The following is a 15,564-nucleotide window of genomic DNA, read 5'->3' as shown; positions in this document are numbered from 1 at the left end:
TGACCTTTTGATAGGAAAATTGTAGAATGGCTGGATTGGCATCGTGCCGCAGGTTGAAATTAGGATGTCTACCTTTTGTTTACATGCGTCCTTGAGTTTCTTCATGAACTAGTGAAATTTATAAAAAAGTTTAATATAAAGGATAAAACCCAAGTCCTGTGGGAACAAGTGTTGATAAAGAAACAACTGTTTGGCTCAGAGGCAAAGCTGCAGCTGCTCATTTAATAACGGAAAAGTTAACCATCCAATGCTGTGGCGATAAAACCTTACAAATCTACACAAGCAAAGCACGACCTCAGACACGTGTCTAATTACATGTACGTCTAATTAAGTGGACAAAAAAGGGGTTTTAGTTTATAATGTGGTCGACTTTGTGCACCTGATGGGAACCGGTCGGCCTCAGCCTCACACGACTGCCTGAGTTTGGACCGGCGAGGGCCGCCTCATTGTTAAAACACCAGAGAACGAGGAAATCAGGCCCTCGAGGCACAAGCTTCATGTGCCACCGTGTTGATATTCCAGTGTTTGATTCTGGCCCCTGTAAACTCCGAGAGGAATCTGACCTGCCATACGGAGGGACACATTTGCTTCATGTTCTATTCAAGCCATGTACGCGGGGGTGAGGAGGCCGCCTGCCAAAAACAACTGGCGCTTCGAGGGGAGGCATCTGACTTGTGCATTAACTTTTTTTCTTCTTCGAACTTCACAGTGCACGCGGACGCACGCCCCCCCCCCCCCCCCCCCCCCCCCCCAACTGCCGCCCGAGGGCACGTGCACTCATGCGCAGACAGATGAATAGAAGCACGGGGTTGAAGGAAGAACAGACGTGCACTTTTGGGAAGAAAGAGAAGTCCTTACAGAAGGTTGACTCAGCGGGAAGCTGAACGGTGTGTAGCCTGGCAAGCTGACACTGTTTCACTGGAGTTCCTAATTAATAGGCAGCGCACACTGTGCCACAGGCTCCTTATTATTAAGTGCAGGTGCAGTTTGCATAACCTTTGAGTCAATCTGTGTTTGTAGACTAGACTTTGACTGAGTCCATCAAATCCGGTCCTCTTAACCTTGTAATTATCACTGATCTTTATGACCACTCAAAAATCGTCGGCTCAATTAAAACACCAATTCTGTAAACAATCCTTCAAAATGAGATATTTGCTCTTTATGTATTTAGGTGACTGATTCAGAAGTCGATTGGCGGTGGAAGTGCGCGCTGAAAACAATATACGGCCATGTACGGCGCCAGGGGAGTAGATGTTGGGGGAGTAGGGTGCCTTGCTCAGGGGCACTAGACAGTGGGGTAGGGAGAATCCTCTTGGATTTTTGGAAAGATCCAAGTGTTGTCCATCCAGGTACGTTTTTTGTTGTTAGTCCGTGGACACAAACCAGCGACCTTCCAGTCTTATGTCTTCCCAATTTTCTGCCCATAGTCCAAGTTTTTCTGCCACTAGTCCACCGCCTCTCCCAAAAGGAGGGCAAACTGTTTTTTTAAAGATTCCCGTCGTCTTCCTGGAAGCGGCGCGTGTCCTATCCGAGCGATCCGGCGCTCACTACCCAGCTGTGGATTCAAACTGTACCCGAGCCGAGATGAGTGGAAACATGACGGCCTCCGCCCGCTATCTCCCTCTACTTGCCTTAAACATCAAGATTACAGAGCTCAGAGTAATGAAAGTGGGAAAGTCAAACAGCCCCAGAGTGCACTGTACCATGCAGTGCGATCCCCCCCCCCCCCTGTCCGTCCCCAGCTGCAGAAACATGTCTGACGTGTATTAACTTTGAAGAACACAATTGCAACTGATTGTTTTCTCACTTTCTTTAAAAAAGAAGTGCGCTCGTCTTTCTTCTTCCCCCCCGCGTCTGACTCTTTGAGCGACTGATCGTTCAGAGTCTCTCTCTCACTCTCTCAACTCCGTAATTAGTTTTAATAGATTTCAATTAATTTTGCTTCATAATGCTTCTTCAGTGAGCGCGGCAGCTGCTTCCTCGTTTGACTGGCTCGTGTGGCACTCTGGTTCCCATAGAAACCAGGTCCAGTTACCCAATGGGAGCGAGGACAGACCACCTTATGTGCTTATCATCAAAAGGGTCCGGCTAGAACACACGAGCAGTCCGACACTGACATAAAAAAATTAAGTACAGACAGAAGCGGATGCATGTAGATACAGGAAGTCTATATTTTTTCACTGTGTAATTAGAAACACGTGAGTCCTCGAGGAATTGCCGCACCCCCGCCGCGATAAACATTTCCAATTACACACAAGAGGAAGTCATAAGATGTTGCCTCGAAAAAGAGATGGAGTGGGGGGGGGCGCAATTGTGGACTGTTAGCTGTTTAGTACCCTGAGGTGGCGTGCATCAGATGCAGGAGTTATCCCCCCCGAACGCCGAATGCACTCGGCGTACCGAGGGAAACAGCTGAAGACCGTAATAGCCGGAGGGCGGCGCGGAATAACACGACGGCTGAACAAGGTGCTGAACACCTCCATCTTACATGGCTTTAATAAACAAGTTGTATTCACACACGCTTCGTGCTTTCTTTCGGTTGCCGGTTCAAGAATGAGCAGAATCTCTCGGAACCGTTTTTTTTTAATAAATCAGTTTATTTTCCCATCGTATTTCTGAGTGTGTATTCACGCAGGTTCAAGGTGCGAGGCTATCTGGGGGTTTCAGAAACCACTGAAGATGGAATCAAATTGTTTTAATACAGCAGAAGAATCTCAACTCCCGTGTTTTTTGACAGTGACACATTCGCTAAATCCTATTGTATTGATCCCCGTCATTTATGAACTACAAATTGCATTTGTGTTTGACCAGACAGAATTAAGACCAAAACGAACTGTCACTTTCCATTTGTATTTATTTCCCACCACATAAAGTTGCTTGTTTCGCCTTAATGGCCGACTGTGACCTTCTTCTCCCTTCTTTGACTTCACCCTGTGTTTTTCTGTCTATCTCGCTGTAGCTCTAAGAGACTGAGCACGGGGTGAGTTTAATGATTTGATGTTAACAGTGGAATGGGTCCTCGGGAGCTTCAGCAGCTGAAAAGAGGAACTATTTGGCCGCGGGACCTGCTTGCCTCAGCACTTAGAGGAGCACATTTAAATGTTCTGCTTTCACCCGGAAAGGCCCACCAGAGGGACATCTGAAGGGGGGGGGGGTGGGACTCGATGCCGAGGTCCCAGGGAACCGCACGGCCATTCATCACATTAATGAATCGTGTCACTTTATTTAAAAAAGGGAGACTTTTTTGTCCCGCCCCCCCCATGGATGGTCCCTGCTATCATGATGTGGCGTTCTGTTAATGTTTGCTGGTGTTAATTGAAAACCGGATCTACAGTAGTCCAGGTAGCCGGCCCACGTCGGCCGGATTGAAGCTGAATATTGTCGCACTCCGTTGTGTTCTGACAACAAAGGTCTAAGTTTGCTGGACTTCCTGGATGCGGATGCAGGGGCCATTTGGGGTTTGGCATCGGCTCCGGTTATTAGCACTCATGCAAACTCTGGGGCCAAAGGCGGCTCATTCATCAAACCTGCGGCATTATACTGTGCAGCCAGCTTGGCCAGAACTGGGTCATGGTTTTGGCAAACTTAGGAAAGGACAAGTCTGTGTTGTGACTCTGTTGTTGTATTTTTTGGTAGGAATCAGCTGCTTCAGAATTATTGTGCCTTCGGAGGCTCTGCTCTTTCAGGGGCCTCTCAGAGAATAGGAATAGAATAGGAATTATTCTAAAGCACTTAGTTCTCTTTATAGAAATGGATGGGTGATACATTTTAGCTGCATAAGCGACTGCAAAAAACAGAAGAACAATTGGAGGCTGATGTGTGGAAAGGAGCTGTGGCACAAAACTACCCCACACTGTAAACCTTCATGACTATGACCGGGTGATGCCAGTGAGCTGACATCCACACAGCTGTGAGTGAGCCAATGATTGTGAAGCATGAATGAAACTGTTCATGCAAAGCGTAACGGTTGCTCTGAGTTAACGCCTGGACCACACGGCCCACGTGAGGAGGGTCGTCTGAGGGCGCTGGAGAGAGTCGGGGAACACCACACATAGCAAATAGAGGGCGGGACATTATCTTTAGAATATGTCACAAACATAAACATTCGCAACACCATCTGTTCCCTTTTCAAAGTAAAAGCACTCACACATTTTTATTGACTGAATCCAATAATTAGTTTTTAAGGTTTGTGTTGTAATTGCAGGACCGGAAGATGCACAACCTCACACCGAAGAGTCCTGGCACTTAGTTGAGTTTGTATTTGATCACCTGGAGCAAAGATAAACACTCTAAGACATTCCCCCTCCCTCACGTGCTGCACAAACTCCCGGTGTGAACCAAACGTTCCAGTTGTCCAATTGTTATTGTTTTTGGGGATATTTTTGAAAGTTCAGTGTGTAGCATTTAGTGACATCTAGTGGTCAAGATGATTGTTGCAGTTGAATACCTCTCACCTCACCCTCCCCTTCCAAACATGCGAGAGAACCTGTGGTAGTCTTCAAAAAGGTTTTTAGTTTGTCCAGTCTGGGCTACTGTAAAAAACAGTGCAGCCTCCGTAGAGAGGACCTGCTCCCATCATAAATATAAAGTATTTAAGTACAAAGGGGCCATTTAAGGGTAAAGAAAACAACAATTTGTAAAGTTTAGATGAAATATCACAAGGATTATTCTGCCAATAGATCCATCTCTCCTAAATAGTACACACTGAACCTTTTAAAGAATGGTTATAAATATCTGGCTGTGCTGCTGTCGCTGGACTTTTAAAATGCCCACATTCACCCATGAGACAAGTCTAATCCATTAACAGGTATTGAATGTTTATATTAATGTAGCGAAACGTAGCTCATCTTTTAGTGCTCAGTAGCGGTTCATAGAGTCACAGCCCCACATGAAACAGTGGGTGGTTCAGGGGTTAGTGTTCCTGTTCCTGTCTGGTGTCCCTGCTTAAGCACAAAGTCAGCTCTGACAGTACAGCAACTATTCTAATGATGCTGGTTTACTAATATCTGCAGCTTTCTCCCACGCCCGGGCTGCCTCATGAAAGCTCCAACACAGACAGGGGACGAAGATTTAAAAAGGAATATGAGGATATTGGAACTATATGACTTTCTTTCCCTAGAATATCAAAATCTGTCATATTAACGTTTCAGGGGGCGAATGGATTTAAATCACGATGGACAGATAAATCTCGGGACAGGGCGAAATAGATGAATCTCAAGTTATTTACCCTTTTTAATTGGAAATGTCTGTCACGGGGCAGCCAGCCGAGTTCCCTTCCAAGCCATTATCTGTCTGCCTTGATCATTTGCAGGTATTTTATGGGGAGTGATGTGCCGGGGTGTCTGCGGCGGCTGTTGAATTTATTTCCTGTGGATTATAGGCCTGAAAACACGAATGCTGAGGATTGAAAACTCCGGGCTAAAGGTCGGCTTGTTAATCATGTTACAGCGTTTGCTGTTTCACTGATTCACAGACGGCGACTCTCCAGATTGTGCTAACGGAAAAAAAAGCCTAATTGTTTCATTTGCTTTTAAGCTAAACTCTTCAGATCGACGGCCCAGTGGAGTTTTTATGATCAATCTGTCACCGATTGGTCTTCAAACTTCATTTTGTGACAAGCTAACTAGTAAGAGTCGTTATCCCTCAACAAGGGGCCTGAGCTGTATTATTTTTAATAGACTCAAACAAGCCAGAGGTTCCTTTGCGCAAACCCTCGGGCTTCATTCATAATTGCTCCCCAGTGTGCTGTCAATAGTTTCTACCTGCCTAGCCACCTTGAGCTCTCACTTCTGGGCTGTCATCCCTTCTGCACTGCCTGTCTGGGCCCTTGAGTGACGCAGCAGCATCACAGGACGAGCTCTGATGAAAGAGTTCTCCGGCTCCGATTGCGGACACCGCTGGGACACAGCGAGCCGAGCCGATGATGTCAACACCGTGACAGCGGCGACTGCTCGAGCCCCCCGCTGTTGGATGTGCGCTACCCTGGGACTCTGTGTTTATGTGGGGGGGTTGTGCACCTTTCGAGTATGTGTGTAAAAAAAAAAACGAGAGCTAAATGCATATCCAGGGAAACTGCCAAACCGAATATCCCTCGCACGGACTGATTTGCTGTGAGACACATTCTTGGACCGCGCTTGGACTACACACCGAGAATCCTCGCGCGGAGAACTGAATGTGAATTCCGTGGCTACAAACGCACAAATGATCTCATGTCTTATTCATCCGGCTCTATGAGTCTTGACAACACAAGCCTCAGTATATGGTATGAAAAGGGAAAACAGCCAAGTCACTCTAGTGTGCGTCTGTCACAGCCGAACCCAAATGAAACGCAACATAACACTGACTTAAGCACTCGTAGTGGCGCAAAACGTCCGGGGCGGCTGCTGATGTGTTTTGACTTTGAGCACTAAAAGCCACGCCGTTATTTCCGTCTTCCGACCCGCGCAAACATGCATCTCTTGTGATTGCACCTTGGCGCCATATCCTTGTTGTCGAGCCGCAGCACATAAAGGCTCATTTGCACCATCTGCCAGAGGAGGTGACAGGGGCAGCTCAAGTACCGAGGGGACTATTTGGCAGGGGGGGAGAAAAGAACGGCTGCCGCAGTCTACCTGCTTTTTCTCCGTGGGATATGTCTTGGTTAAATTGGTCTTTTGGTGGCTTTTAACTGGGCGGTGGGGATGAAAGACGGAGACATTGTGTGCTTTCACAGCGTCACAGCAGGAATTAGCAGTTTTTTGGCCAAGGTTGTGAGTCGTTTGAGTTGACAGGGGGTTGTGGGAAAGGTCTGCTTCACTCAGAGTGTGACTGCATCAGACTGCTACACTGATGCATGGACACAAGTATCAAAAGAAACGGTTATTAGCCTTGTAGAAGTATGGATGACATTCATTGCCGAAGTTGAGTTCTCATGACTTTGGTTTTTCTCTCGCACCACCATGATGTTGATATTTAAAGGGATAGTTCACCCAACAATTAAAATTCACCCGTTATCTACTCACCACTGTGCCGATGGAGGGGACGGTGAGGTGTGTCAGTCCGCAAAACACTTTTACAGTTTCAAGGGTAAACAGAGCTGCTGCCAAATACTAAAATACTACTTAAATTGAAGTAAATGGGAGCCACGTAGGCTAGCATCGCTACTTCCGGTGTTAGACTTTTGGGCTTAAAACCTGATATAAATTATGTTTTTTCCAATCGAACATGAATGTCTGGGTTTACGGACATTTGGATGACACCACCAGACTTCACCTAACCCTCCATCGACTCATTTTTGGCTGAACTCTCCCTTTAAGGGCTTGTCGTTTTCATGAAATTCGGTTTGGATGCATTGTTCTCACGTTGTTAACCTGATTCTTAATCGAGCACCAATATATATTAGCCCAATATTTAAGTTATTGATCGAACGACACTCCCTTCATCACCATTGTGAACATTATGGCGTTCTCACACTACCACTTTGCTCAAGGCACAGCTTTAGTATAGACCTGCAGAGCCTAGATTTGTATTCTTGTGTTTATACGATTTAGTGCCGGATTTCACACATCTGACATATTTCTTGTCCATTCGAACTCTTATCGTCAGTGTCGAAGACGAGAGGAGCACATTTCTAAACCCGCAGGGACAGTTGTAGACAAATATTAGTATGTCAGCCCTCTTTGTAAACTACTAACGTGATGGATTCCACTCTGATGGTAATTGGAGCGCAGACATTCTCAGACAGGGGATATTTCACGAGGGTTGATTCTGTCCCTTCCCATCTCCCATCAGAGCTTCTCACTCCCAGTAACTTCCGCGCAAAGTCCGTGAGCGTTGGTGCAAAGTGACACGCGTCCGACGCCTTGATTGTTTCTGTGTTTTCACATGCAGAGGAGCGGAGAGGGGGAAAGGAAGAAAAAAAAGGGCTTCATGTGTTGCTCAAGGTCCTTTTCAGATACTCCCCATCCCACATCTCCCTGCACAATTAATTTTATCTTTGGGGTATTATCAAGAGGGAGCCTGGCAAAGCAGCATGACAGAAAAACGGTCCAGAACCCCGAGGCCCGGGGTGGGAATTAATCTGTTTGACAAGATCTCTCACAAACGATTTGCCTGGCTTTCCTTCAGTTGGATATTGCCACTACCCTGCTTTTCTGAAGGGGGTGAAGAATAAGCATGTTTCAAACACAACGCGGCCCCGAATCGACTCACAACACTGAAGTGAGCAGTGACAGGTTGTTGACGAGTGTTTGGACACCCCTTGTGTTCCGACTGTCGTGAGAATTAGCATCATTCAAATCAATCATGAAGTCATAATAATACACTTCCATCACGCCCGGCCGACATTGGCATTATTTTCCCCACAAAGCGCAATTTAGCCCTAAAACACGCTTCCAAAAAAGATGGTTAATTTTGCTCCAGTCGCTCTTTCAAAACTATTGACACCGAGCAGACGTTTGATGCATTATCTGGGATGCCGAAAAAATTAATCAAAGTAATGATTGAATAATTATCTCAAGTGCAATTAATTAAACATGCCAATGAACTCATCTTGAACAGCTGTCCTGGCCTCCCCGCTTAATCACTCGTGAGAATTACCCAAACACAAACGGAGGACGCCGAGTGCATGCAATAATCTCTGCAAAGTGCATTGTTTACAAACAGTAATTAATATCACACCGTGCGTTAGCGGGCTAAGTGACTGCGGTGCAATTCTGTAATTGTACCGGGGAGAGTTGGGTTTCTTCCCCCACTCCTGCCTCCGACGTGTCTTGTTACGGCTGCAGACTGATTACAAGGCTGATGCTCAGAGACCACGTTTCCCCAAAACGCAGCCAGATTTACAATGTTTTGGGGATTCTGTGTTCTGTGGCGGCCGCTGTGCCTCCTAAAGTGTCAAAAACACATCATCCCTTATTGCAAAATCGATAGTTTAACCTACTGACTGTCCAGGGCACCGTTCACCTGATAATTCATGCTCAAACCAATTTCTACCCACAGACCGTCAAATGGATTTATTTTACGCTTCCACCCGAGGACGTGAAATAGTTCCCCTCTATATTTGTTGGCAGAGGAACGGCCTTAAAGTCCCGGTGAGATCTCTTAGTGTCTCTTGATGCGATGGCGGTGGCCCGCCACCATTGTGGGAGTCTGTGGCATTCCACAATGAGGTAATTTCGGGCATCACATCCAACGGCTTTCATGGTCCGCGGAGCCTGACAGTCACAGCGGACTCGGGGAAATGGTCTGTGTGGTTCTGACATATGAGGGATCTATCCTCGACAGCCTCGCGTCTGGAAGCCGGAATGAAGACGGACAACGGGGGGGAAAGAGGAGCCTAAAAAAATAACTGCACACTTACATTCTCCAGCTCTTTATACGTGCACACTCATGAGTTCACTGTTTTCTGGTTATAATAACATAGAAGCTCTGTACCCAATCGTCTATACTGTATTATGACACAGGCACACATTATTATAATCAGTAATTACACGCACTTATTATAGTTCACACAAAATGGCGCTATTGTCATTAGAACATAAAAACCATTGTAGGATTCTGAATATAAAGGATAATTAGCATATTCATTATGGTTTTAATATATTTCATGGTGCTGTACATTTCAGTGAGCGCTGCACCATCGGAGCACAAGTGAGATACGGCGCTAATTGAAATGTGCTTTCGTGCAAACTGTGTCAGTCACTGCAGGTTTTTTCTTTTCTTCTGAACTTCAAAAAACTCGCATGTACAATGACAACATGGAGAATGAAACGCCTCAGAGGCCACGGCGAGATAGCAAGGCAGCGGAGGAGGTGGTTGACGACTGAGGTAACATATTAATTAATACAGAGTTGCTTATTATCTGTATGTACATTGTGGACGGAATGTGTCCATGGATTTATAAAAGGGACACAATTACTGTCAAGGGATATTGCTGCACAGGTTAACACCTATTTGCAAAAACCTTTATTTTGTTGCATTCATTCAAATTCATGGTAGAGCACGGACTCGAATAATATCGGGAGAATGACTCTACAAGAAAGCTTTTTTTTTTATGTCATCTGATTTCCACCGTGGCATTTCCTTTGCAAGAGTATTCCATTTTCCAGGAAATAAAAATTGATGAAAATAACTTACGATAATCTGCATCTTTTCAAATAAAATGTCAGCAAACCTATCAAGTAATGTGGGCGAAAAAAAGTAATTATCCTTGAAATTCCGTCTTTGGTTTAGAACTCTGCGGATTTAAGTGGAAAAGACAATTTTTGCGACTGAACAGGATTGCAATAGTTTCATCTTTTTGTTCTTTGTTGCTGTTTTTCTTTTCTCGCTCATTTCTCTGTCTGTCTTTATGGCCGCGAGTTCGCGTCACGCCGGAGGATCCTCTTAACGGCTCGAAGAAATACGGATCCAACAGGGTTTAAAACTAAGTTTAAAGCACGCAACAAATTCTGCCGCAAAAAACATCCAGTCACTTTGATCGTTAAATTGTTTTCCCCGGCAGAGCGCTTTGTTTGAATTGATTTCCCTCCAGCTAATTGGTGTCCGGCCTGGTTTGGCTAAATAAGCCGCTACAAAACGAGATACTCCGACGGACTAAAAGTGAAACATTTTGACACTTAAATATATGTTGAGCAAATACACTAACAACAAAAATTATATTTTTTTTTTGGGGGGGGGGAGGCCGCAGCATTAATGGGGATTACTCACACTGAGTGGAGAAATGTCAATGACCAAATCAACAGTCTCTCTTGTGTGTTATTTACAATGTCGGCAATGTTATTTATCTTTTTTCGGTTATCTTGTTTTTCTTTACTCAAAAACTCTGCAGTGTATCAACTCGGTTGTGTGTTTTTTATTTTACTGTAATTGAAGCGCATTATCACAAAATGGGCTCACCTCTGACCATCCTGTCATGCTCACTGAGAGTCCATGAAAGCCTGATTCACTGTCTGCTATAGCGCGGGAGCTTAATGTGTTTTTGTTGAACAGAAAAAGTACAAGGTTAAAATGTTAATATCTGGCAGTGGCTACAATTCTCCACGCCATTGTTGCACACTCTCTTTCTCTCTCTCTCTTTCTCTCTCTCCCTTCATTCGGGTGCACGCTCACAGATGCGGACGCGTGCACGCCACCTCCCCCCCCCCCCCCATCCCTTCAGTGTACAAGTTGAGGCAGAGCCATCCATCCAAACCCGCAGACCATGAAATTAGGTTAAGACGTAAAGCTGTGAATGACACAGGTGTGGATACAAATGAGAACATCCGAATGAGGAAGTACAGATCCAAGGCGTGTGATACTGTAGTTTAGTTATAGGCATTCAGGATTGTATTTCACAGTTCCCTCCTTCATTTTAACCAGTTCCCCCCCGTTGTGTAGTTCTGGTCGGGGACAGTGCTTTAGCCGTACACACGGATATTAGGAGCTCTGTCATTTTTCTAAATCTCATTTCCCAATGAAAACTTTGAAGTCATTCGAGCTCGTCTTCACCTCTCTGCTCCTCTCACATATGAATCATAACTTTCATTTTTTGCTTTTTCTGAATGCAGGCAGATATTCAACATTCAACACTTTCTCAGTTCTGTTATTCTTTTTTATTTAATAGCTTCCCTTCATGTCTGACTTAGAGTTCTAAGATGATAAGCACATAGCAAAATAATTGCCATGGCCTTAAAGATGTATAGATATTTTCCTTTTCATCGATAACAGTTTTGTAGGCCATTCAGTGCAAAATACAAAAATATATAATTGTGCATGTTGTCCATTTTCTTTACCCCTTGAAATACAAAGAAAAATCCTAAAAAAGTAATTGAAGAATAAACAAAATCAAGCAAAATCCAGAAAGAAACAAAGAACAGACAAAATAGGTACAACAAATGATGATAAAATATATCGGAATATAAACTAAATGTTTATAGAGTCAGGTACTCTAGTCTGTAAGCAATCCATATCCTTATTTGGTCTGATTGAGTAGAGTACACAGTTGTAACGCTTTCATATATGTTAGAAATCTTTCCCTTGTCTTATAAACGTTGCTTCTTTTGATTAAACATCAACAGAGTTCTCCCGACAGACCTTTGCTATCGGGTAATTCCACTTAACTTTATTTCCTTTTGCACGGCCCTTTTGTCAGAGGCAGTATTTCTGCACCATGGATGGTAACACTTATTACAGTTAACACTCCCTCGAGGCTCAAGGGCATTGTTGAATATATATTTATTTCTGCTGGAGTGCAGGGGCCTTGTTAACTGATTGCAGAGCAGCACCGCCGTTCACACTGGAGACCAACGTGTCATAATTTTCACGATCATCCGAGTTGGCCTTAGCCGAACAGGAGGTTTGACATAGTTTTAAACTTTGACAGCAAATTCTCAAGTCATACGCCACGCGCTCCTTTTAATTTGAAGATTGTTACACACTTTATATATTCAAAGAGAAAAATGTAAGGTTCTGTCCATGCATTTTGATCGCAGTAAGAATTATTTGTAATGGCTTTTGCATGTGTGGTGGTTATGAAACATCTCACAGTTCAAATCTACATTTTCACCTTCATGCAGGTTTCACACTTCATACAGTGTTTTACTGAAGAAAAAAACAACGATTTGAAGTGCTTTAAATCGCAGGCTGGTGACAGGAATAGAATTGCATTAAGACCTCTTAGAAATCAAGAACAATTATTTAAGATGATCACACGCAGGGAAGTTACTGAATATTTTCTTGAGGCTTGGCTCTGCATGGGGCTTTCCAAAGAGCCAACTAATCAGGACGGAAAATAAAAAGAGCTTCCCCCTATGCAGAGTCGAGCTCCATCACTTAATATAGAGAAAGAAACAATCGCGGTCTTGTTAAACCATTAAACCCATTAAATGGCGTCAACGCTCTCCAGAAAGGTTCACAGCTTTTTCGAAAACAGCCACATCTAGCAGCCGGTAACGTGAGAGCCCCCCGTATTGACTATTGCTTTTGCCATAATAGGTATCGACCTCTGCATCAGCGGGGGGGATCTGCTGAGATCCGCAGTCCTTCAATACCCCCCCCCCTGCCGAGCTCCGACATGAAAAAGTTTTGACTCCAATCACCGCAGGTCCCCGTTGGTACAAAAGACCGCTGAGCGCTTAAAAGGGAATAAAATATGCACACCGGGCGCGGGTGATGGCTGGATCTGATGTTGATTGATAGGGCCGTCGGGGGCCATGTTGGGCTGCATGAAAGAGAGAGTCAAGAATGAATTTGCCGACTAATGATCCTTTCCCTTATCGAATTATGTTTAACCCGGGCATTCAACATGGCATGACAGTGAGAACGAAAGGTGTGGAAGCGAGAGCGGAATTGGAATGCCAATCACAGGGAACAAACGCTGCACGCGACAGCCCAGGTTTTTTCTTTTTTTACTAATCGCTTCGGAAAGCGGATAAATAATTAACGCCCGTATTCACGCGTACGTTATTAGATACAATAGCCGTGTTTATCGCTATTTCTACCCTCAGAAGCAAGGTTAGTATGGAATGAATAGACTCAAGTGGGAAATGAGCTCATTTAATGTGTCTATTGGAGCTGCTTACGTGCGCACACACGCATGCACACACACACACACAAACAATACGTAAGCACTTGTGGGATGCCGAGGGGTCAAGTGGTTTTCAATGCGGGCTGTGAAAAGTCCTGACGCCGGCTAATATTTCCTGATGTGTTCTTTTTTTTTTTTTTTGGCATTTGCATACCGGGTGCTGCCTCAGCCGGCTCCTATTGTCAGAGCTTCCCATTTGAATGTCAACACTATTATTAAAGCAGGTGATGCAACAGCAGGTGTCCCCCCGCCCCCCCCCCCCCGTGCCACGTCCGTCCCGTATCCTCTGTGTGTACGCCTCTCTCTCTCTCTCTCTCTCTCTCTCTCTCTCTCTCTCTCTCCTGCTTCCCATCCCTCACTTTTGTTTAACAGCTGTCATTATGTGTCCGCCAAATAGAACCCACTTTTTTCCCACCCCTTGCGTGCGCTTCTATTTTTCTCCAGCTTGACATTCTACCACTCTTCCCCCCCCCCACACACACACACACACCGCTCTCTCTGACTGTAATGGGTGTAACGGAGAAAGCTTTCTTGCCTCTATTTTCTTATTGTTTACAGCCGTAGCCCTGACAGTGTTGCCTCTGACTGGCTCGGGGGGGGGGGGTGGACACTTTGACATTTCTCACCCTGAAATGTGGCAGCGTGCGGTATTACCAGTAAACATTGTTCATTACAGCCCTGACAGCTGATGACCGAGATCCAAGCTTCTCCTGCTGCACTGTGCAGAAAGAAAGAGGACTATCTGCCTTCAAAATAAGAGCGCGATGATGATAGACTACCTTTTTTAAGAACAGCGGGGAACGGCTGCATAAATATTTGATGAGAGTCTGGATTGCAGCGGCGGAGTTTTTGTAATAAGGGAGCTCCCGCGAAACAGTAACACTAAAGGTTAAATCCGATTGCCTGCCACATTTGTCATTAAAATTATATTACCTTCGATATGGTGTTAGAATCACCGAGTCTGAGTTTCCCCTTGTCATTCATTTTTCGATGAGACAGAGTCGGTGCGATTCAGTAAATATAATTCAACAGGTCCATGACTATACCATTTGAATTTAAGAGGCAATTTGTAGAATATGGTATTAAAACTGTTAAAGATAATTTCATTCCTACACTGGAGCGTTTTTCTACCTCATGACTAAGAATGCTGCCGTAATTATGACATAACTGTAGACAAAGAGGTAGCTCCGGGTCAAGTGCCTCTGTGCTTTCAAACCGGATGCCTAATTAATTGTTCGCTCATTAAGACAAGGCTTCCCCCCCCCCCCCCCCCCCTCTTTTATTCAGTGTGTCATTTCAAGTCTGGGAAACAGATTCTAATGGCGCTGAAGTGCTCTGGATTGCTCAGAGACTCCAACTCCTTCATGGTTTACAAGAGGGAGGGAGATGATTTCATTTCCTCACACATTCTAATCTCCTCCTCCACTGAGGTGCACAGCTGTTTGCTATGCTAACAGAGACCTGCCATCGACTCCAGCAGACGATCAGACGGTGATTTTTAAGAATCGTTCAGTGGAAATTGGACCGAAATTCGAGGGAGCTTGAGACTTAATTGAGGCACTGTGGAGAAAGTGATGTAATCAGGATGTGTCGGGACATTGCACTACTTTGAGAAATTGCTAAATACATTGGTTCAAGTTTAAATTGAGATCAAGACATGGGGTTTCACCTTTACATTTAAGTGGGAAAAATATCTCTAAAATAACTGTGTCATAGGCATTATGCAAACACAAAGAAATGTATTTTGTATGTAAAAGAAAACATGAGGAACCAGTACAGTGCCTTGGGGTTCTCCAGGTAGCAGTTACTGGAATAGATTGTGTTTGATCACATCCATCGGAAACAGCTATATGAATGTTTATCACAAATTTGCTCTTGAATTTCAAAATTTGACTGATTAGAACTTTTTACTGTCGACATAAGTTAATTCATGTGTCGTTTAAAACAGAAATCATGTTCTCTAAGATATTGCTTGATAGCCACTATCCACAGGTAAAACTAGTCTGTGTAAATCCCTT

The 15,564-nt window shown here is 44.6% G+C and overlaps 1 protein-coding gene and 1 long non-coding RNA gene across 2 annotated transcripts in view; one reads left to right on the top strand and one right to left on the bottom strand.

Annotated features, from left to right (window-relative positions):
- Positions 1–15,564, bottom strand: part of LOC128429891 (receptor-type tyrosine-protein phosphatase delta) — a 335,913-nt gene that overhangs the window by 172,441 nt on the left and 147,908 nt on the right. The window lies entirely within an intron of this gene.
- LOC128429892 (uncharacterized) overlaps positions 1–15,564 on the top strand; it is a 78,092-nt gene that overhangs the window by 45,283 nt on the left and 17,245 nt on the right. The gene's annotated exons all lie outside the window — the stretch shown is intronic.

Source organism: Pleuronectes platessa, chromosome 23, assembly GCF_947347685.1.
Source record: "Pleuronectes platessa chromosome 23, fPlePla1.1, whole genome shotgun sequence".
NCBI lineage: Eukaryota > Metazoa > Chordata > Actinopteri > Pleuronectiformes > Pleuronectidae > Pleuronectes > Pleuronectes platessa.
The sequence above is the reverse complement of the archived record's forward strand: the minus strand, read 5'-3'. Positions and strand labels throughout refer to the sequence as shown.